This window comes from Dendrobates tinctorius, unplaced genomic scaffold, assembly GCF_039654945.1.
Source record: "Dendrobates tinctorius isolate UK_male_01 unplaced genomic scaffold, ASM3965494v1 ptg000012l, whole genome shotgun sequence".
Lineage (NCBI taxonomy): Eukaryota > Metazoa > Chordata > Amphibia > Anura > Dendrobatidae > Dendrobates > Dendrobates tinctorius.
In genome coordinates, this window is record NW_027361680.1 from 21066262 (window position 1) to 21090770 (window position 24509).

The following is a 24509-nucleotide window of genomic DNA, read 5'->3' on the forward strand; positions in this document are numbered from 1 at the left end:
CCAAAACCTGTGAAATGCGCGCCGAGATGCGCCCAGCACTAGTGAAATGCGCAGACGCTGAACCTGTGAAAAGCATGCCCAGCACTAGTGAAATGCGCAGATGCTGCACCTGTGAAAAGCACACCCAGCACCTGTGAAATGCGCGCCGAGAGGTGCCCAGCATTAGTGAAATACGCAGACGCTGCACCTGTGAAAAGCGCGCCCAGCACCTGTGAAATATGCGCCCAGCACTAGTGAAATGCGCAGACGCTGCACCTGTGAAAAGCGCGCCCAGCACCTGTGAAATGCGCGCCCCCACTTGTGAAATGCGCAGATGCTGCACCTGTTGAAAACGCGCCCAGCACCAGTGAAATATGCGCCCAGCACTAGTGAAATGCGCAGACGCTGCACCTGTGAAAAGCACGCCCAGTACCTGTGAAATATGCGCCCAACACTAGTGAAATGCGCAGATGCTGCACCTGTGAAAAACGCGCCCAGCACCTGTGAAATATGCACTCAACACTAGTGAAATGCGCAGACGCTGCACCTGAGAAAAGCGCGCCCAAAACCTGTGAAATATGCGCCCAGCACTAGTGAAATGCGCAGACGCTGCACCTGTGAAAAGCGCGCTCAGCACCTGTGAAATATGCGCCCAGCACTTGTGAAATGCGCAGATGCTGCACCTGTGAAAAGCGTACCCAGCACCTGTGAAATGCGCGCCAAGAGGCGCCCAGCACTAGTGAAATGTGCATCCGCTGAACCTGTGAAAAGTGCGCACAGCAACCTGTGAAATATGCATCCAGCACTTCTGAAATGCGCAGACACTGCACCTGTGAAAAGCACGCCCAGCACCTGTGAAATATGCGCCCAGCACTAGTGAAATGCGCGGACGCTGCACCTGTGAAAAGCGCGCCCAGCACCTGTGAAATTTTTGCCCAGCACTAGTGAACTACTCAGACGCTGCACCTGTGAAAAACGCGCTCAGCACCTGTGAAATGCGCCGAGAGGCGCCCAGCACTAGTGAAATGCACAGACGCTGAACCTATGAAAAGCGCGCCCAGCACCTGTGAGATACGTGCCCAGCACTAGTAAAATGCGCAGACGCTGCACCTGTGAAAAGCGCGCCCAGCACCTGTGAAATGCGCGCCGAGAGCACTAGTGAAAAGCGCAGACGCTGCACCTGTGAAAAGTGCACCCAGCACTAGTGAAATGCGCAGCTGCTGCACCAGTGAAATGCACGCCAAGAGGCGCCCAGCAGTAGTGAAATGCGCAGACACTGCACATGTGAAATGCGCGCCCCCACTTGTGAAATGCGCAGATGCTGCACCTGTGAAAAGCGCTCCCAGTACCTGTGAAATATGCGCCCAGCACTAGTGAAATGCGCAGACGCTGCACTTGTGAAAAGCGTGTCCGGCACCTGTGAAATATGCGCCCAGCACAAGTGAAATGCGCAGACGGTGCACCTGTAAAAAGCGCGCCCAGCACCTTGGAAATATGCACCCAGCACTAATGAAATGCGCAGACGCTGCACCTGTGAAAAGCGCGCCCAGCACTAGTGATATGCGCAGACGCTGCAACTGTGAAAAGCACGCTCAACACCTGTGAAATATGTGACCAGCACTAGTGAAATGCGCAGAAGCTGCACCTGTGAAAAGCGCGCCCAGCACTTGTGAAATGCGCAGACATTGCACCTGTGAAAAGCGCGCCTAGCACCTGTGAAATATGCGCCCAGCACTAGTGAAATGCGCAGACGCTGCACCTGTGAAAAGCGCACCCAGCACTAGTGAAATGCGCAGACGCTGCATCTGTGAAAAGCGCGCCCAGCACCTGTGAAATATGCGCCCAGCACTAGTGAAATGCGCAGATGCTGCACCTGTTAAAAGCGCGCCCAGCACCAGTGAAATATCCGCCCACCACTAGTGCAATGTGCAGACGCTACACCTGTGAAAAGCGCGCCCAGCACCTGTGAAATATGCGCTCAGCACTAGTGAATTGCGCAGACGCTGCACCAGTGAAAAGCGCGCCCAACACTAGTGAAATGCGCAGACGCTGCACCTGTGAAAAGCGCGCCGAGAGGTGCCCAGCACTAGTGAAATGCGCAGACGCTGCACCTGTGAAAAGCGCGCCCAGCACCTGTGAAATGCGCGCCCCCACTTGTGAAATGCGCAGATGCTGCACCTGTTAAAAGCGCGCCCAGCACCAGTGAAATATCCGCCCACCACTAGTGCAATGTGCAGACGCTGCACCTGTGAAAAGCGTGCCTAGCACCTGTGAAATATGCGCTCAGCACTGGTGAATTGCGCAGACGCTGCACCAGTGAAAAGCGCACCCAACACTAGTGAAATGCGCAGACGCTGCACCTGTGAAAAGCACGTCGAGAGGTGCCCAGCACTATTGAAATGCGCAGACGCTGCACCTGTGAAAAGCACGCCCAGTACCTGTGAAATATGCGCCCAGCACTAGTGAAATGCGCAGACGCTGCACCTGTGAAAAACGCGCCCAGCACCTGTGAAATATGCGCTCAACACTAGTGAAATGCGCAGACGCTGCACCTGAGAAAAGCGCGCCCAAAACCTGTGAAATATGCGCCCAGCACTAGTGAAATGCGCAGACGCTGCACCTGTGAAAAGCGCGCTCAGCACCTGTGAAATATGCGCCCAGCACTTGTGAAATGCGCAGATGCTGCACCTGTGAAAAGCGTACCCAGCACCTGTGAAATGCGCGCCAAGAGGCGCCCAGCACTAGTGAAATGTGCATCCGCTGAACCTGTGAAAAGTGCGCACAGCAACCTGTGAAATATGCATCCAGCACTTCTGAAATGCGCAGACACTGCACCTGTGAAAAGCACGCCCAGCACCTGTGAAATATGCGCCCAGCACTAGTGAAATGCGCGGACGCTGCACCTGTGAAAAGCGCGCCCAGCACCTGTGAAATTTTTGCCCAGCACTAGTGAAATACTCAGACGCTGCACCTGTGAAAAACGCGCTCAGCACCTGTGAAATGCGCCGAGAGGCGCCCAGCACTAGTGAAATGCACAGACGCTGAACCTATGAAAAGCGCGCCCAGCACCTGTGAGATACGTGCCCAGCACTAGTAAAATGCGCAGACGCTGCACCTGTGAAAAGCGCGCCCAGCACCTGTGAAATGCACGCCGAGAGCACTAGTGAAAAGCGCAGACACTGCACCTGTGAAAAGTGCACCCAGCACTAGTGAAATGCGCAGCTGCTGCACCAGTGAAATGCACGCCAAGAGGCGCCCAGCAGTAGTGAAATGCGCAGACACTGCACATGTGAAATGCGCGCCCCCACTTGTGAAATGCGCAGATGCTGCACCTGTGAAAAGCGCTCCCAGTACCTGTGAAATATGCGCCCAGCACTAGTGAAATGCGCAGACGCTGCACTTGTGAAAAGCGTGTCCGGCACCTGTGAAATATGCGCCCAGCACAAGTGAAATGCGCAGACGGTGCACCTGTAAAAAGCGCGCCCAGCACCTTGGAAATATGCACCCAGCACTAATGAAATGCGCAGACGCTGCACCTGTGAAAAGCGCGCCCAGCACTAGTGATATGCGCAGACGCTGCACCTGTGAAAAGCACGCTCAACACCTGTGAAATATGCGACCAGCACTAGTGAAATGCGCAGACGCTGCACCTGTGAAAAGCGCGCTCAGCACCTGTGAAATATGCACCCAGCACTTGTGAAATGCGCAGATGCTGCACCTGTGAAAAGCGTACCCAGCACCTGTGAAATGCGCGCCAAGAGGCGCCCAGCACTAGTGAAATGTGCATCCGCTGAACCTGTGAAAAGTGCGCACAGCAACCTGTGAAATATGCATCCAGCACTTCTGAAATGCGCAGACACTGCACCTGTGAAAAGCACGCCCAGCACCTGTGAAATATGCGCCCAGCACTAGTGAAATGCGCGGACGCTGCACCTGTGAAAAGCGCGCCCAGCACCTGTGAAATTTTTGCCCAGCACTAGTGAAATACTCAGACGCTGCACCTGTGAAAAACGCGCTCAGCACCTGTGAAATGCGCCGAGAGGCGCCCAGCACTAGTGAAATGCACAGACGCTGAACCTATGAAAAGCGCGCCCAGCACCTGTGAGATACGTGCCCAGCACTAGTAAAATGCGCAGACGCTGCACCTGTGAAAAGCGCGCCCAGCACCTGTGAAATGCACGCCGAGAGCACTAGTGAAAAGCGCAGACGCTGCACCTGTGAAAAGTGCACCCAGCACTAGTGAAATGCGCAGCTGCTGCACCAGTGAAATGCACGCCAAGAGGCGCCCAGCAGTAGTGAAATGCGCAGACACTGCACATGTGAAATGCGCGCCCCCACTTGTGAAATGCGCAGATGCTGCACCTGTGAAAAGCGCTCCCAGTACCTGTGAAATATGCGCCCAGCACTAGTGAAATGCGCAGACGCTGCACTTGTGAAAAGCGTGTCCGGCACCTGTGAAATATGCGCCCAGCACAAGTGAAATGCGCAGACGGTGCACCTGTAAAAAGCGCGCCCAGCACCTTGGAAATATGCACCCAGCACTAATGAAATGCGCAGATGCTGCACCTGTGAAAAGCGCGCCCAGCACTAGTGATATGCGCAGACGCTGCACCTGTGAACAGCACGCTCAACACCTGTGAAATATGCGACCAGCACTAGTGAAATGCGCAGAAGCTGCACCTGTGAAAAGCGCGCCCAGCACTTGTGAAATGCGCAGACATTGCACCTGTGAAAAGCGCGCCTAGCACCTGTGAAATATGCGCCCAGCACTAGTGAAATGCGCAGACGCTGCACCTGTGAAAAGCGCACCCAGCACTAGTGAAATGCGCAGACGCTGCATCTGTGAAAAGCGCGCCCAGCACCTGTGAAATATGCGCCCAGCACTAGTGAAATGCGCAGATGCTGCACCTGTTAAAAGCGCGCCCAGCACCAGTGAAATATCCGCCCACCACTAGTGCAATGTGCAGATGCTACACCTGTGAAAAGCGCGCCCAGCACCTGTGAAATATGCGCTCAGCACTAGTGAATTGCGCAGACGCTGCACCAGTGAAAAGCGCGCCCAACACTAGTGAAATGCGCAGACGCTGCACCTGTGAAAAGCGCGCCGAGAGGTGCCCAGCACTAGTGAAATGCGCAGACGCTGCACCTGTGAAAAGCGCGCCCAGCACCAGTGAAATATCCGCCCACCACTAGTGCAATGTGCAGACGCTGCACCTGTGAAAAGCGTGCCTAGCACCTGTGAAATATGCGCTCAGCACTAGTGAATTGCGCAGACGCTGCACCAGTGAAAAGCGCACCCAACACTAGTGAAATGCGCAGACGCTGCACCTGTGAAAAGCACGTCGAGAGGTGCCCAGCACTATTGAAATGCGCAGACGCTGCACTTGTGAAAAGTGCGCCCAGCACCTGTGAAATGCGCGCCCCCACTTGTGAAATGCGCAGATGCTGCACCTGTTAAAAGCGCGCCCAGCACCAGTGAAATATCCGCCCACCACTAGTGCAATGTGCAGACGCTGCACCTGTGAAAAGCGCGCTCAGCACCTGTGAAATATGCGCCCAACACTTGTGAAATGCGCAGATGCTGCACCTGTGAAAAACGCGCCCAGCACCTGTGAAATGCGCGCTGAGAGGCGCCCAGCACTAGTGAAATGCGCAGATGCTGCACCTGTGAAAAGCGCGCCCAGCACCTTGGAAATATGCACCCAGCACTAGTGAAATGCGCAGATGCTGCACCTGTGAAAAGTGCACCCAGCACCTGTGAAAAGCACGCCGAGAGGTGCCCAGCACTAGTGAAATGCGCAGACGCTGCACATGTGAAAAGCGCGCCCAGCACCTGTGAAATGCGCACCCCCACTTGTGAAATGCGCAGATGCTGCACCTGTTAAAAGCGCGCCCAGCACCAGTGAAATATCCGCCCACCACTAGTGCAATGCGCAGACACTGCACCTGTCAAAAGCGCGCCCAGCACCTGTGAAATATGCACTCAGCACTAGTGAAATGCGCAGCTGCTGCACCTGTGAAAAACGCGCCCAGCACCTGTGAAATGCACGCCAAGAGGCGCCCAGCAGTATTGAAATGCGCATACACTGCACATGTGAAAAGCGCGCCCAGCACCTTTGAAATGCGCGCCCCCACTTGTGAAATGTGCAGATGCTGCACCTGTGAAAAGCGCACCCAGCTCCTGTGAAATATGCGCCCAGCACTAGTAAAATGAGCAGACCGTGCACCTGTGAAAAGCGCGCCCAACACCTGTGAAATATGCGCCCAGCACTAGTGAAATGCGCAGACGCTGCACCTGTGAAATGCGCGCCCAGCACCTGTGAAATATGCGCCCAGCACTAGTGAAATGCGCAGATGCTGCACCTGTGAAAAGTGCGCCCAGCACTAGTGAAATGCGCAGATGCTGCACCTGTAAAAAGCGTGCCCAGCACCTGTGAGAAGCGCGCCCCCACTTGTGAAATGCGCAGATGCTGCACCTGTGAAAAGCGCACCCAGCACTGTTATGAATGAGTCACCGTAGGAGGCAAAAACAGAAATACTAGCTAAGTCCAGAAAACCAGAGAAGTTGGCAGCTATCGGATTGCAGACCCCTGAACCTATCAACAACAACCAGCAGTAGCCGTGGGGGGTTCCTACGGTGCCCTAGACCCCTCGATCACAGCCGGAGAACTACATAGCCTAAAGACAGAAAGGGAAATCTAAACTGCCCCAGAGCAGACCCCAAAGCAATAGGCAGCCCCCAACATATAATGACGGTGAAGCATGATGAAAAAACACACAGAGATAGAAAGATAGGCTGAGCAAATGATTGGGTCCAAGCTAACTAGATAGGACAGGATAGAAAAGCTGCTGTCTGTAATCCGCCAAAACCCTATCAAAACAAGAGCCAACAGCTGATAGGGACAAAAGCCCTGAAGACGCTAGGCTTCAAAAGACTATATCAGTACTCAAGTATTTTCTGAAGACAGAGCAAAAAGGAATTCAGCTCACCCCAACAGGGAATGGCAGAAATCAAGGAAAACAAATGCAAAACAAAACCAAAACACAAATGCAAAAAGTAGAACAGAAAACTTAGCTTTTGAGGAGCAGGAATCAGACTGGTCTCCTAGAATCCCTCAGAGAGATCACCAGCAAGGCAGAAGGGCGTCGGCTGCCTTATATCCAGTCAGTAATTCCCGTCACCCAGTCATCATCATCCCGCCCAGCTGCTTGGTAATCAGCCTCACTACCTTCCTTCACCAGAAGAGGGAGTTCATCAGACTGTCAGGACTCTGAACATTTTTACCTTTTTGCATTACTGCCCTTTTCCAAGATGGTGTCCTTGGTCTCATGTGCATTGTGTCCTCCTGCTATAAAACTCCACCCCAGCCTTCAGTCTGTGCTTGAGTATTCTGCCTTGCATCCAGCTCCTGACCTCTGATTGCTCCCTGGCTATATACCATCTCCTGTGAACCATTCTACCAAGAAATGTGATTCTTCATTCAAAACGCTGGTTTTTGCTATTGGGCTCTATTGAATAATGAATGTTTTGAATTTTCTCCAAAAGTAAAGTAGTTGCAAACTCATCCTTTTAGAGACTTGTTTGGGCTCATGAGAGGAGTAGAAAAACATCAAAAATTTCAGTCCTGCACGATTCTACCAAGAAATGTGTGTTCATTCAAACCGCTGGTTTTTGATATTTTGGGCCCTATTGAATAATGAATGTTTTGAATTTTCTCCAAAAGTAAAGTAGTTGCAAACTCATCCTTTTAGAAACTTGTTTGGGCTGTTGAGAGGAGTAAAAAACCATCAAAAATTTCAATCCTGCATGATTCTACCAAGAAATGTGATTCTTCATTCAAAACCTGATTTTTGCTATTGGGCTCTATTGAATAATGAATGTTTTGAATTTTCTCCAAAAGTAAAGTAGTTGCAAACTCATGCTTTTAGAGTCTTGTTTGGGCTCATGAGAGGAGTAAAAAACCATCAAAAATTTCAATCCTGCATGATTTTTCCAAGAAATGTGATTATTCATTCAAAACCTGATTTTTGCTATTGGGCTCTATTGAATAGTGAATGTTTTGAATTTTCTCCAAAAGTAAAGTAGTTGCAAACTCATGCTTTTAGAGACTTGTTTGGGCTCATGAGAGGAGTAGAAAAACATCAAAAATTTCAGTCCTGCATGATTCTACCAAGAAATGTGTGTTCATTCAAACCGCTGGTTTTTGATAGTTTGGGCCCTATTGAATAATGAATGTTTTGAATTTTCTCCAAAAGTAAAGTAGTTGCAAACTCATCCTTTTAGAAACTTGTTTGGGCTGTTGAGAGGAGTAAAAAACCATCAAAAATTTCAATCCTGCATGATTCTACCAAGAAATGTGATTCTTCATTCAAAATGCTGGTTTTTGCTATTGGGCTCTTTTGAGTAATGAATGTTTTGAATTTTCTCCAAAAGTAAAGTAGTTGCAAACTCATGCTTTTAGAGACTTGTTTGGGCTCATGAGAGGAGTAGAAAAACATCAAAAATTTCAGTCCTGCACGATTCTACCAAGAAATGTGTGCTCATTCAAACCGCTGGTTTTTGATATTTTGGGCCCTATTGAATAATGAATGTTTTGAATTTTCTCCAAAAGTAAAGTAGTTGCAAACTCATCCTTTTAGAAACTTGTTTGGGCTGTTGAGAGGAGTAAAAAACCATCAAAAATTTCAATCCTGCATGATTTTACCAAGAAATTTGATTCTTCATTCAAAACCTGATTTTTGCTATTGGGCTCTATTGAATAGTGAATGTTTTGAATTTTCTCCAAAAGTAAAGTAGTTGCAAACTCATGCTTTTAGAGACTTGTTTGGGCTCATGAGAGGAGTAGAAAAACATCAAAAATTTCAGTCCTGCATGATTCTACCAAGAAATGTGTGTTCATTGAAACCGCTGGTTTTTGATAGTTTGGGCCCTATTGAATAATGAATGTTTTGAATTTTCTCCAAAAGTAAAGTAGTTGCAAACTCATCCTTTTAGAAACTTGTTTGGGCTGTTGAGAGGAGTAAAAAACCATCAAAAATTTCAATCCTGCATGATTTTACCAAGAAATGTGATTCTTCATTCAAAACCTGATTTTTGCTATTGGGCTCTATTGAATAATGAATGTTTTGAATATTCTCCAAAAGTAAAGTAGTTGCAAACTCATGCTTTTAGAGACTTGTTTGGGCTCATGAGAGGAGTAGAAAAACATCAAAAATTTCAGTCCTGCATGATTCTACCAAGAAATGTGTGTTCATTGAAACCGCTGGTTTTTGATAGTTTGGGCCCTATTGAATAATGAATGTTTTGAATTTTCTCCAAAAGTAAAGTAGTTGCAAACTCATCCTTTTAGAAACTTGTTTGGGCTGTTGAGAGGAGTAAAAAACCATCAAAAATTTCAATCCTGCATGATTCTACCAAGAAATGTGATTCTTCATTCAAAACGCTGGTTTTTGCTATTGGGCTCTTTTGAGTAATGAATGTTTTGAATTTTCTCCAAAAGTAAAGTAGTTGCAAACTCATGCTTTTAGAGACTTGTTTGGGCTCATGAGAGGAGTAGAAAAACATCAAAAATTTCAGTCCTGCATGATTCTACCAAGAAATGTGTGTTCATTCAAACCGCTGGTTTTTGATAGTTTGGGCCCTATTGAATAATGAATGTTTTGAATTTTCTCCAAAAGTAAAGTAGTTGCAAACTCATCCTTTTAGAAACTTGTTTGGGCTGTTGAGAGGAGTAAAAAACCATCAAAAATTTCAATCCTGCATGATTCTACCAAGAAATGTGATTCTTCATTCAAAACGCTGGTTTTTGCCATTGGGCTCTATTGAATAATGAATGTTTTGAATTTTCTCCAAAAGTAAAGTAGTTGCAAACTCATCCTTTTAGAGACTTGTTTGGGCTCATGAGAGGAGTAGAAAAACATCAAAAATTTCAGTCCTGCACGATTCTACCAAGAAATGTGTGTTCATTCAAACCGCTGGTTTTTGATATTTTGGGCCCTATTGAATAATGAATGTTTTGAATTTTCTCCAAAAGTAAAGTAGTTGCAAACTCATCCTTTTAGAAACTTGTTTGGGCTGTTGAGAGGAGTAAAAAACCATCAAAAATTTCAATCCTGCATGATTCTACCAAGAAATGTGATTCTTCATTCAAAACCTGATTTTTGCTATTGGGCTCTATTGAATAATGAATGTTTTGAATTTTCTCCAAAAGTAAAGTAGTTGCAAACTCATGCTTTTAGAGACTTGTTTGGGCTCATGAGAGGAGTAGAAAAACATCAAAAATTTCAGTCCTGCATGATTCTACCAAGAAATGTGTGTTCATTGAAACCGCTGGTTTTTGATAGTTTGGGCCCTATTGAATAATGAATGTTTTGAATTTTCTCCAAAAGTAAAGTAGTTGCAAACTCATCCTTTTAGAAACTTGTTTGGGCTGTTGAGAGGAGTAAAAAACCATCAAAAATTTCAATCCTGCATGATTTTACCAAGAAATTTGATTCTTCATTCAAAACCTGATTTTTGCTATTGGGCTCTATTGAATAGTGAATGTTTTCAATTTTCTCCAAAAGTAAAGTAGTTGCAAACTCATGCTTTTAGAGACTTGTTTGGGCTCATGAGAGGAGTAGAAAAACATCAAAAATTTCAGTCCTGCATGATTCTACCAAGAAATGTGTGTTCATTGAAACCGCTGGTTTTTGATAGTTTGGGCCCTATTGAATAATGAATGTTTTGAATTTTCTCCAAAAGTAAAGTAGTTGCAAACTCATCCTTTTAGAAACTTGTTTGGGCTGTTGAGAGGAGTAAAAAACCATCAAAAATTTCAATCCTGCATGATTTTACCAAGAAATGTGATTCTTCATTCAAAACCTGATTTTTGCTATTGGGCTCTATTGAATAATGAATGTTTTGAATTTTCTCCAAAAGTAAAGTAGTTGCAAACTCATGCTTTTAGAGACTTGTTTGGGCTCATGAGAGGAGTAGAAAAACATCAAAAATTTCAGTCCTGCATGATTCTACCAAGAAATGTGTGTTCATTGAAACCGCTGGTTTTTGATAGTTTGGGCCCTATTGAATAATGAATGTTTTGAATTTTCTCCAAAAGTAAAGTAGTTGCAAACTCATCCTTTTAGAAACTTGTTTGGGCTGTTGAGAGGAGTAAAAAACCATCAAAAATTTCAATCCTGCATGATTCTACCAAGAAATGTGATTCTTCATTCAAAACCTGATTTTTGCTATTGGGCTCTATTGAATAATGAATGTTTTGAATTTTCTCCAAAAGTAAAGTAGTTGCAAACTCATGCTTTTAGAGACTTGTTTGGGCTCATGAGAGGAGTAGAAAAACATCAAAAATTTCAGTCCTGCATGATTCTACCAAGAAATGTGTGTTCATTGAAACCGCTGGTTTTTGATAGTTTGGGCCCTATTGAATAATGAATGTTTTGAATTTTCTCCAAAAGTAAAGTAGTTACAAACTCATCCTTTTAGAAACTTGTTTGGGCTGTTGAGAGGAGTAAAAAACCATCAAAAATTTCAATCCTGCATGATTCTACCAAGAAATGTGATTCTTCATTCAAAACCTGATTTTTGCTATTGGGCTCTATTGAATAATGAATGTTTTGAATTTTCTCCAAAAGTAAAGTAGTTGCAAACTCATGCTTTTAGAGACTTGTTTGGGCTCATGAGAGGAGTAGAAAAACATCAAAAATTTCAGTCCTGCATGATTCTACCAAGAAATGTGTGTTCATTCAAACCGCTGGTTTTTGATAGTTTGGGCCCTATTGAATAATGAATGTTTTGAATTTTCTCCAAAAGTAAAGTAGTTGCAAACTCATCCTTTTAGAAACTTGTTTGGGCTGTTGAGAGGAGTAAAAAACCATCAAAAATTTCAATCCTGCATGATTCTACCAAGAAATGTGATTCTTCATTCAAAACGCTGGTTTTTGCCATTGGGCTCTATTGAATAATGAATGTTTTGAATTTTCTCCAAAAGTAAAGTAGTTGCAAACTCATCCTTTTAGAGACTTGTTTGGGCTCATGAGAGGAGTAGAAAAACATCAAAAATTTCAGTCCTGCACGATTCTACCAAGAAATGTGTGTTCATTCAAACCGCTGGTTTTTGATATTTTGGGCCCTATTGAATAATGAATGTTTTGAATTTTCTCCAAAAGTAAAGTAGTTGCAAACTCATCCTTTTAGAAACTTGTTTGGGCTGTTGAGAGGAGTAAAAAACCATCAAAAATTTCAATCCTGCATGATTCTACCAAGAAATGTGATTCTTCATTCAAAACCTGATTTTTGCTATTGGGCTCTATTGAATAATGAATGTTTTGAATTTTCTCCAAAAGTAAAGTAGTTGCAAACTCATGCTTTTAGAGACTTGTTTGGGCTCATGAGAGGAGTAGAAAAACATCAAAAATTTCAGTCCTGCATGATTCTACCAAGAAATGTGTGTTCATTGAAACCGCTGGTTTTTGATAGTTTGGGCCCTATTGAATAATGAATGTTTTGAATTTTCTCCAAAAGTAAAGTAGTTGCAAACTCATCCTTTTAGAAACTTGTTTGGGCTGTTGAGAGGAGTAAAAAACCATCAAAAATTTCAATCCTGCATGATTTTACCAAGAAATTTGATTCTTCATTCAAAACCTGATTTTTGCTATTGGGCTCTATTGAATAGTGAATGTTTTGAATTTTCTCCAAAAGTAAAGTAGTTGCAAACTCATGCTTTTAGAGACTTGTTTGGGCTCATGAGAGGAGTAGAAAAACATCAAAAATTTCAGTCCTGCATGATTCTACCAAGAAATGTGATTCTTCATTCAAAACGCTGGTTTTTGCCATTGGGCTCTATTGAATAATGAATGTTTTGAATTTTCTCCAAAAGTAAAGTAGTTGCAAACTCATCCTTTTAGAGACTTGTTTGGGCTCATGAGAGGAGTAGAAAAACATCAAAAATTTCATTCCTGCACGATTCTACCAAGAAATGTGTGTTCATTCAAACCGCTGGTTTTTGATATTTTGGGCCCTATTGAATAATGAATGTTTTGAATTTTCTCCAAAAGTAAAGTAGTTGCAAACTCATCCTTTTAGAAACTTGTTTGGGCTGTTGAGAGGAGTAAAAAACCATCAAAAATTTCAATCCTGCATGATTTTACCAAGAAATGTGATTCTTCATTCAAAACCTGATTTTTGCTATTGGGCTCTATTGAATAGTGAATGTTTTCAATTTTCTCCAAAAGTAAAGTAGTTGCAAACTCATGCTTTTAGAGACTTGTTTGGGCTCATGAGAGGAGTAGAAAAACATCAAAAATTTCAGTCCTGCATGATTCTACCAAGAAATGTGTGTTCATTGAAACCGCTGGTTTTTGATAGTTTGGGCCCTATTGAATAATGAATGTTTTGAATTTTCTCCAAAAGTAAAGTAGTTGCAAACTCATCCTTTTAGAAACTTGTTTGGGCTGTTGAGAGGAGTAAAAAACCATCAAAAATTTCAATCCTGCATGATTCTACCAAGAAATGTGATTCTTCATTCAAAACCTGATTTTTGCTATTGGGCTCTATTGAATAATGAATGTTTTGAATTTTCTCCAAAAGTAAAGTAGTTGCAAACTCATGCTTTTAGAGACTTGTTTGGGCTCATGAGAGGAGTAGAAAAACATCAAAAATTTCAGTCCTGCATGATTCTACCAAGAAATGTGTGTTCATTGAAACCGCTGGTTTTTGATAGTTTGGGCCCTATTGAATAATGAATGTTTTGAATTTTCTCCAAAAGTAAAGTAGTTACAAACTCATCCTTTTAGAAACTTGTTTGGGCTGTTGAGAGGAGTAAAAAACCATCAAAAATTTCAATCCTGCATGATTCTACCAAGAAATGTGATTCTTCATTCAAAACCTGATTTTTGCTATTGGGCTCTATTGAATAATGAATGTTTTGAATTTTCTCCAAAAGTAAAGTAGTTGCAAACTCATGCTTTTAGAGACTTGTTTGGGCTCATGAGAGGAGTAGAAAAACATCAAAAATTTCAGTCCTGCATGATTCTACCAAGAAATGTGTGTTCATTCAAACCGCTGGTTTTTGATAGTTTGGGCCCTATTGAATAATGAATGTTTTGAATTTTCTCCAAAAGTAAAGTAGTTGCAAACTCATCCTTTTAGAAACTTGTTTGGGCTGTTGAGAGGAGTAAAAAACCATCAAAAATTTCAATCCTGCATGATTCTACCAAGAAATGTGATTCTTCATTCAAAACGCTGGTTTTTGCCATTGGGCTCTATTGAATAATGAATGTTTTGAATTTTCTCCAAAAGTAAAGTAGTTGCAAACTCATCCTTTTAGAGACTTGTTTGGGCTCATGAGAGGAGTAGAAAAACATCAAAAATTTCAGTCCTGCACGATTCTACCAAGAAATGTGTGTTCATTCAAACCGCTGGTTTTTGATATTTTGGGCCCTATTGAATAATGAACGTTTTGAATTTTCTCCAAAAGTAAAGTAGTTGCAAACTCATCCTTTTAGAAACTTGTTTGGGCTGTTGAGAGGAGTAAAAAACCATCAAAAATTTCAATCCTGCATGATTCTACCAAGAAATGTGATTCTTCATTCAAAACCTGATTTTTGCTATTGGGCTCTATTGAATAATGAATGTTTTGAATTTTCTCCAAAAGTAAAGTAGTTGCAAACTCATGCTTTTAGAGACTTGTTTGGGCTCATGAGAGGAGTAGAAAAGCATCAAAAATTTCAGTCCTGCATGATTCTACCAAGAAATGTGTGTTCATTGAAACCGCTGGTTTTTGATAGTTTGGGCCCTATTGAATAATGAATGTTTTGAATTTTCTCCAAAAGTAAAGTAGTTGCAAACTCATCCTTTTAGAAACTTGTTTGGGCTGTTGAGAGGAGTAAAAAACCATCAAAAATTTCAATCCTGCATGATTTTACCAAGAAATTTGATTCTTCATTCAAAACCTGATTTTTGCTATTGGGCTCTATTGAATAGTGAATGTTTTCAATTTTCTCCAAAAGTAAAGTAGTTGCAAACTCATGCTTTTAGAGACTTGTTTGGGCTCATGAGAGGAGTAGAAAAACATCAAAAATTTCAGTCCTGCATGATTCTACCAAGAAATGTGTGTTCATTGAAACCGCTGGTTTTTGATAGTTTGGGCCCTATTGAATAATGAATGTTTTGAATTTTCTCCAAAAGTAAAGTAGTTGCAAACTCATCCTTTAAGAAACTTGTTTGGGCTGTTGAGAGGAGTAAAAAACCATCAAAAATTTCAATCCTGCATGATTTTACCAAGAAATGTGATTCTTCATTCAAAACCTGATTTTTGCTATTGGGCTCTATTGAATAATGAATGTTTTGAATTTTCTCCAAAAGTAAAGTAGTTGCAAACTCATGCTTTTAGAGACTTGTTTGGGCTCATGAGAGGAGTAGAAAAACATCAAAAATTTCAGTCCTGCATGATTCTACCAAGAAATGTGTGTTCATTGAAACCGCTGGTTTTTGATAGTTTGGGCCCTATTGAATAATGAATGTTTTGAATTTTCTCCAAAAGTAAAGTAGTTGCAAACTCATCCTTTTAGAAACTTGTTTGGGCTGTTGAGAGGAGTAAAAAACCATCAAAAATTTCAATCCTGCATGATTCTACCAAGAAATGTGATTCTTCATTCAAAACCTGATTTTTGCTATTGGGCTCTATTGAATAATGAATGTTTTGAATTTTCTCCAAAAGTAAAGTAGTTGCAAACTCATGCTTTTAGAGACTTGTTTGGGCTCATGAGAGGAGTAGAAAAACATCAAAAATTTCAGTCCTGCATGATTCTACCAAGAAATGTGTGTTCATTGAAACCGCTGGTTTTTGATAGTTTGGGCCCTATTGAATAATGAATGTTTTGAATTTTCTCCAAAAGTAAAGTAGTTACAAACTCATCCTTTTAGAAACTTGTTTGGGCTGTTGAGAGGAGTAAAAAACCATCAAAAATTTCAATCCTGCATGATTCTACCAAGAAATGTGATTCTTCATTCAAAACCTGATTTTTGCTATTGGGCTCTATTGAATAATGAATGTTTTGAATTTTCTCCAAAAGTAAAGTAGTTGCAAACTCATGCTTTTAGAGACTTGTTTGGGCTCATGAGAGGAGTAGAAAAACATCAAAAATTTCAGTCCTGCATGATTCTACCAAGAAATGTGTGTTCATTGAAACCGCTGGTTTTTGATAGTTTGGGCCCTATTGAATAATGAATGTTTTGAATTTTCTCCAAAAGTAAAGTAGTTGCAAACTCATCCTTTTAGAAACTTGTTTGGGCTGTTGAGAGGAGTAAAAAACCATCAAAAATTTCAATCCTGCATGATTTTACCAAGAAATGTGATTCTTCATTCAAAACGCTGGTTTTTGCTATTGGGCTCTTTTGAGTAATGAATGTTTTGAATTTTCTCCAAAAGTAAAGTAGTTGCAAACTCATGCTTTTAGAGACTTGTTTGGGCTCATGAGAGGAGTAGAAAAACATCAAAAATTTCAGTCCTGCATGATTCTACCAAAAAATGTGTGTTCATTCAAACCGCTGGTTTTTGATAGTTTGGGCCCTATTGAATAATGAATGTTTTGAATTTTCTCCAAAAGTAAAGTAGTTGCAAACTCATCCTTTTAGAAACTTGTTTGGGCTGTTGAGAGGAGTAAAAAACCATCAAAAATTTCAATCCTGCATGATTCTACCAAGAAATGTGATTCTTCATTCAAAACGCTGGTTTTTGCTATTGGGCTCTATTGAATAATGAATGTTTTGAATTTTCTCCAAAAGTAAAGTAGTTGCAAACTCATCCTTTTAGAGACTTGTTTGGGCTCATGAGAGGAGTAGAAAAACATCAAAAATTTCATTCCTGCACGATTCTACCAAGAAATGTGTGTTCATTCAAACCGCTGGTTTTTGATATTTTGGGCCCTATTGAATAATGAATGTTTTGAATTTTCTCCAAAAGTAAAGTAGTTGCAAACTCATCCTTTTAGAAACTTGTTTGGGCTGTTGAGAGGAGTAAAAAACCATCAAAAATTTCAATCCTGCATGATTCTACCAAGAAATGTGATTCTTCATTCAAAACCTGATTTTTGCTATTGGGCTCTATTGAATAATGAATGTTTTGAATTTTCTCCAAAAGTAAAGTAATTGCAAACTCATGCTTTTAGAGACTTGTTTGGGCTCATGAGAGGAGTAGAAAAACATCAAAAATTTCAGTCCTGCATGATTTTACCAAGAAATGTGTGTTCATTGAAACCGCTGGTTTTTGATAGTTTGGGCCCTATTGAATAATGAATGTTTTGAATTTTCTCCAAAAGTAAAGTAGTTGCAAACTCATCCTTTTAGAAACTTGTTTGGGCTATGGAGAGGAGTAAAAATCCATCAAAAATTTCAATCCTGCATGATTCTACCAAGAAATGTGATTCTTCATTCAAAACGCTGGTTTTTGCTATTGGGCTCTTTTGAGTAATGAATGTTTTGAATTTTCTCCAAAAGTAAAGTAGTTGCAAACTCATGCTTTTAGAGACTTGTTTGGGCTCATGAGAGGAGTAGAAAAACATCAAAAATTTCAGTCCTGCATGATTCTACCAAGAAATGTGTGTTCATTGAAACCGCTGGTTTTTGATAGTTTGGGCCCTATTGAATAATGAATGGTTTGAATTTTCTCCAAAAGTAAAGTAGTTGCAAACTCATCCTTTTAGAAACTTGTTTGGGCTGTTGAGAGGAGTAAAAAACCATCAAAAATTTCAATCCTGCATGATTTTACCAAGAAATGTGATTATTCATTCAAAACCTGATTTTTGCTATTGGGCTCTATTGAATAGTGAATGTTTTGAATTTTCTCCAAAAGTAAAGTAGTTGCAAACTCATGCTTTTAGAGACTTGTTTGGGCTCATGAGAGGAGTAGAAAAACATCAAAAATTTCAGTCCTGCATGATTCTACCAAGAAATGTGTGTTCATTGAATCCGCTGGTTTTTGATAGTTTGGGCCCTATTGAATAATGAATGTTTTGAATTTTCTCCAAAAGTAAAGTAGTTGCAAATTCATCCTTTTAGAAACTTGTTTGGGCTGTTGAGTGGAGTAAAAAACCATCAAAAATTTCAATCCTGCATGATTTTACCAAGAAATGTGATTCTTCATTCAAAACCTGATTTTTGCTATTGGGCTCTATTGAATAATGAATGTTTTGAATTTTCTCCAAAAGTAAAGTAGTTGCAAACTCATGCTTTTAGAGACTTGTTTGGGCTCATGCGAGGAGTAGAAAAACATCAAAAATTTCAGTCCTGCATGATTCTACGAAGAAATGTGTGTTCATTGAAACCGCTGGTTTTTGATAGTTTGGGCCCTATTGAATAATGAATGTTTTGAATTTTCTCCAAAAGTAAAGTAGTTGCAAACTCATCCTTTTAGAAACTTGTTTGGGCTGTTGAGAGGAGTAAAAAAACCATCAAAAATTTCAATCCTGCATGATTCTACCAAGAAATGTGATTCTTCATTCAAAACCTGATTTTTGCTATTGGGCTCTATTGAATAATGAATGTTTTGAATTTTCTCCAAAAGTAAAGTAGTTGCAAACTCATGGTTTTAGAGACTTGTTTGGGCTCATGAGAGGAGTAGAAAAACATCAAAAATTTCAGTCCTGCATGATTCTACCAAGAAATGTGTGTTCATTGAAACCGCTGGTTTTTGATAGTTTGGGCCCTATTGAATAATGAATGTTTTGAATTTTCTCCAAAAGTAAAGTAGTTGCAAACTCATCCTTTTAGAAACTTGTTTGGGCTGTTGAGAGGAGTAAAAAACCATCAAAAATTTCAATCCTGCATGATTCTACCAAGAAATGTGATTCTTCATTCAAAACGCTGGTTTTTGCTATTGGGCTCTTTTGAGTAATGAATGTTTTGAATTTTCTCCAAAAGTAAAGTAGTTGCAAACTCATGCTTTTAGAGACTTGTTTGGGCTCATGAGAGGAGTAGAAAAACATCAAAAATTTCAGTCCTGCATGATTCTACCAAGAAATGTGTGTTCATTGAAACCGCTGGTTTTTGATAGTTTGGGCCCTATTGAATAATGAATGTTTTGAATTTTCTCCAAAAGTAAAGTAGTTACAAACTCATCCTTGTAGAAACTTGTTTGGGCTGTTGAGAGGAGTAAAAAACCATCAAAAATTTCAATCCTGCATGATTCTACCAAGAAATGTGATTCTTCATTCAAAACCTAATTTTTGCTATTGGGCTCTATTGAATAATGAATGTTTTGAATTTTCTCCAAAAGTAAAGTAGTTGCAAACTCATCCTTTTAGAAACTTGTTTGGGCTGTTGAGAGGAGTAAAAAACCATCAAAAATTTCAATCCTGCATGATTTTACCAAGAAATGTGATTATTCATTCAAAACCTGATTTTTGCTATTGGGCTCTATTGAATAGTGAATGTTTTGAATTTTCTCCAAAAGTAAAGTAGTTGCAAACTCATGCTTTTAGAGACTTGTTTGGGCTCATGAGAGGAGTAGAAAAACATCAAAAATTTCAGTCCTGCATGATTCTACCAAGAAATGTGTGTTCATTGAAACCGCTGGTTTTTGATAGTTTGGGCCCTATTGAATAATGAATGTTTTGAATTTTCTCCAAAAGTAAAGTAGTTGCAAATTCATCCTTTTAAAAACTTGTTTGGGCTGTTGAGTGGAGTAAAAAACCATCAAAAATTTCAATCCTGCATGATTTTACCAAGAAATGTGATTCTTCATTCAAAACCTGATTTTTGCTATTGGGCTCTATTGAATAATAAATGTTTTGAATTTTCTCCAAAAGTAAAGTAGTTGCAAACTCATGCTTTTAGAGACTTGTTTGGGCTCATGAGAGGAGTAGAAAAACATCAAAAATTTCAGTCCTGCATGATTCTACCAAGAAATGTGTGTTCATTGAAACCGCTGGTTTTTGATAGTTTGGGCCCTATTGAATAATGAATGTTTTGAATTTTCTCCAAAAGTAAAGTAGTTGCAAACTCATCCTTTTAGAAACTTGTTTGGGCTGTTGAGAGGAGTAAAAAACCATCAAAAATTTCAATCCTGCATTATTCTACCAAGAAATGTGATTCTTCATTCAAAACCTGATTTTTGCTATTGGGCTCTATTGAATAATGAATGTTTTGAATTTTCTCCAAAAGTAAAGTAGTTGCAAACTCATGGTTTGAGAGACTTGTTTGGGCTCATGAGAGGAGTAGAAAAACATCAAAAATTTCAGTCCTGCATGATTCTACCAAGAAATGTGTGTTCATTGAAACCGCTGGTTTTTGATAGTTTGGGCCCTATTGAATAATGAATGTTTTGAATTTTCTCCAAAAGTAAAGTAGTTGCAAACTCATCCTTTTAGAAACTTGTTTGGGCTGTTGAGAGGAGTAAAAAACCATCAAAAATTTCAATCCTGCATGATTTTACCAAGAAATGTGATTCTTCATTCAAAACCTGATTTTTGCTATTGGGCTCTATTGAATAATGAATGTTTTGAATTTTCTCCAAAAGTAAAGTAGTTGCAAACTCATGCTTTTAGAGACTTGTTTGGGCTCATGCGAGGAGTAGAAAAACATCAAAAATTTCAGTCCTGCATGATTCTACGAAGAAATGTGTGTTCATTGAAACCGCTGGTTTTTGATAGTTTGGGCCCTATTGAATAATGAATGTTTTGAATTTTCTCCAAAAGTAAAGTAGTTGCAAACTCATCCTTTTAGAAACTTGTTTGGGCTGTTGAGAGGAGTAAAAAAACCATCAAAAATTTCAATCCTGCATGATTCTACCAAGAAATGTGATTCTTCATTCAAAACCTGATTTTTGCTATTGGGCTCTATTGAATAATGAATGTTTTGAATTTTCTCCAAAAGTAAAGTAGTTGCAAACTCATGCTTTTAGAGACTTGTTTGGGCTCATGAGAGGAGTAGAAAAACATCAAAAATTTCAGTCCTGCATGATTCTACCAAGAAATGTGTGTTCATTGAAACCGCTGGTTTTTGATAGTTTGGGCCCTATTGAATAATGAATGTTTTGAATTTTCTCCAAAAGTAAAGTAGTTGCAAACTCATCCTTTTAGAAACTTGTTTGGGCTGTTGAGAGGAGTAAAAAACCATCAAAAATTTCAATCCTGCATGATTCTACCAAGAAATGTGATTCTTCATTCAAAACGCTGGTTTTTGCTATTGGGCTCTTTTGAGTAATGAATGTTTTGAATTTTCTCCAAAAGTAAAGTAGTTGCAAACTCATGCTTTTAGAGACTTGTTTGGGCTCATGAGAGGAGTAGAAAAACATCAAAAATTTCAGTCCTGCATGATTCTACCAAGAAATGTGTGTTCATTGAAACCGCTGGTTTTTGATAGTTTGGGCCCTATTGAATAATGAATGTTTTGAATTTTCTCCAAAAGTAAAGTAGTTACAAACTCATCCTTGTAGAAACTTGTTTGGGCTGTTGAGAGGAGTAAAAAACCATCAAAAATTTCAATCCTGCATGATTCTACCAAGAAATGTGATTCTTCATTCAAAACCTAATTTTTGCTATTGGGCTCTATTGAATAATGAATGTTTTGAATTTTCTCCAAAAGTAAAGTAGTTGCAAACTCATCCTTTTAGAAACTTGTTTGGGCTGTTGAGAGGAGTAAAAAACCATCAAAAATTTCAATCCTGCATGATTTTACCAAGAAATGTGATTATTCATTCAAAACCTGATTTTTGCTATTGGGCTCTATTGAATAGTGAATGTTTTGAATTTTCTCCAAAAGTAAAGTAGTTGCAAACTCATGCTTTTAGAGACTTGTTTGGGCTCATGAGAGGAGTAGAAAAACATCAAAAATTTCAGTCCTGCATGATTCTACCAAGAAATGTGTGTTCATTGAAACCGCTGGTTTTTGATAGTTTGGGCCCTATTGAATAATGAATGTTTTGAATTTTCTCCAAAAGTAAAGTAGTTGCAAATTCATCCTTTTAAAAACTTGTTTGGGCTGTTGAGTGGAGTAAAAAACCATCAAAAATTTCAATCCTGCATGATTTTACCAAGAAATGTGATTCTTCATTCAAAACCTGATTTTTGCTATTGGGCTCTATTGAATAATGAATGTTTTGAATTTTCTCCAAAAGTAAAGTAGTTGCAAACTCATGCTTTTAGAGACTTGTTTGGGCTCATGAGAGGAGTAGAAAAACATCAAAAATTTCAGTCCTGCATGATTCTACCAAGAAATGTGTGTTCATTGAAACCGCTGGTTTTTGATAGTTTGGGCCCTATTGAATAATGAATGTTTTGAATTTTCTCCAAAAGTAAAGTAGTTGCAAACTCATCCTTTTAGAAACTTGTTTGGGCTGTTGAGAGGAGTAAAAAACCATCAAAAATTTCAATCCTGCATTATTCTACCAAGAAATGTGATTCTTCATTCAAAACCTGATTTTTGCTATTGGGCTCTATTGAATAATGAATGTTTTGAATTTTCTCCAAAAGTAAAGTAGTTGCAAACTCATGGTTTTAGAGACTTGTTTGGGCTCATGAGAGGAGTAGAAAAACATCAAAAATTTCAGTCCTGCATGATTCTACCAAGAAATGTGTGTTCATTGAAACCGCTGGTTTTTGATAGTTTGGGCCCTATTGAATAATGAATGTTTTGAATTTTCTCCAAAAGTAAAGTAGTTGCAAACTCATCCTTTTAGAAACTTGTTTGGGCTGTTGAGAGGAGTAAAAAACCATCAAAAATTTCAATCCTGCATGATTCTACCAAGAAATGTGATTCTTCATTCAAAACGCTGGTTTTTGCTATTGGGCTCTTTTGAGTAATGAATGTTTTGAATTTTCTCCAAAAGTAAAGTAGTTGCAAACTCATGCTTTTAGAGACTTGTTTGGGCTCATGAGAGGAGTAGAAAAACATCAAAAATTTCAGTCCTGCATGATTCTACCAAGAAATGTGTGTTCATTGAAACCGCTGGTTTTTGATAGTTTGGGCCCTATTGAATAATGAATGTTTTGAATTTTCTCCAAAAGTAAAGTAGTTACAAACTCATCCTTTTAGAACCTTGTTTGGGCTGTTGAGAGGAGTAAAAAACCATCAAAAATTTCAATCCTGCATGATTCTACCAAGAAATGTGATTCTTCATTCAAAACCTAATTTTTGCTATTGGGCTCTATTGAATAATGAATGTTTTGAATTTTCTCCAAAAGTAAAGTAGTTGCAAACTCATGCTTTTAGAGACTTGTTTGGGCTCATGAGAGGAGTAGAAAAACATCAAAAATTTCAGTCCTGCACGATTCTACCAAGAAATGTGTGTTCATTCAAACCGCTGGTTTTTGATATTTTGGGCCCTATTGAATAATGAATGTTTTGAATTTTCTCCAAAAGTAAAGTAGTTGCAAACTCATCCTTTTAGAAACTTGTTTGGGCTGTTGAGAGGAGTAAAAAACCATCAAAAATTTCAATCCTGCATGATTCTACCAAGAAATGTGATTCTTCATTCAAAACCTGATTTTTGCTATTGGGCTCTATTGAATAATGAATGTTTTGAATTTTCTCCAAAAGTAAAGTAGTTGCAAACTCATGCTTTTAGAGACTTGTTTGGGCTCATGAGAGGAGTAGAAAAACATCAAAAATTTCAGTCCTGCATGATTCTACCAAGAAATGTGTGTTCATTGAAACCGCTGGTTTTTGATAGTTTGGGCCCTATTGAATAATGAATGTTTTGAATTTTCTCCAAAAGTAAAGTAGTTGCAAACTCATCCTTTTAGAAACTTGTTTGGGCTGTTGAGAGGAGTAAAAAACCATCAAAAATTTCAATCCTGCATGATTCTACCAAGAAATGTGATTCTTCATTCAAAACGCTGGTTTTTGCTATTGGGCTCTTTTGAGTAATGAATGTTTTGAATTTTCTCCAAAAGTAAAGGAGTTCCAAACTCATGCTTTTAGAGACTTGTTTGGGCTCATGAGAGGAGTAGAAAAACATCAAAAATTTCAGTCCTGCATGATTCTACCAAGAAATGTGTGTTCATTGAAACCGCTGGTTTTTGATAGTTTGGGCCCTATTGAATAATGAATGTTTTGAATTTTCTCCAAAAGTAAAGTAGTTGCAAACTCATCCTTTTAGAAACTTGTTTGGGCTGTTGAGAGGAGTAAAAAACCATCAAAAATTTCAATCCTGCATGATTCTACCAAGAAATGTGATTCTTCATTCAAAACGCTGGTTTTTGCTATTGGGCTCTTTTGAGTAATGAATGTTTTGAATTTTCTCCAAAAGTAAAGGAGTTGCAAACTCATGCTTTTAGAGACTTGTTTGGGCTCATGAGAGGAGTAGAAAAACATCAAAAATTTCAGTCCTGCATGATTCTACCAAGAAATGTGTGTTCATTCAAAACGCTGGTTTTTGATAGTTTGGGCCCTATTGAATAATGAATGTTTTGAATTTTCTCCAAAAGTAAAGTAGTTGCAAACTCATCCTTTTAGAAACTTGTTTGGGCTGTTGAGAGGAGTAAAAAACCATCAAAAATTTCAATCCTGCATGATTCTACCAAGAAATGTGATT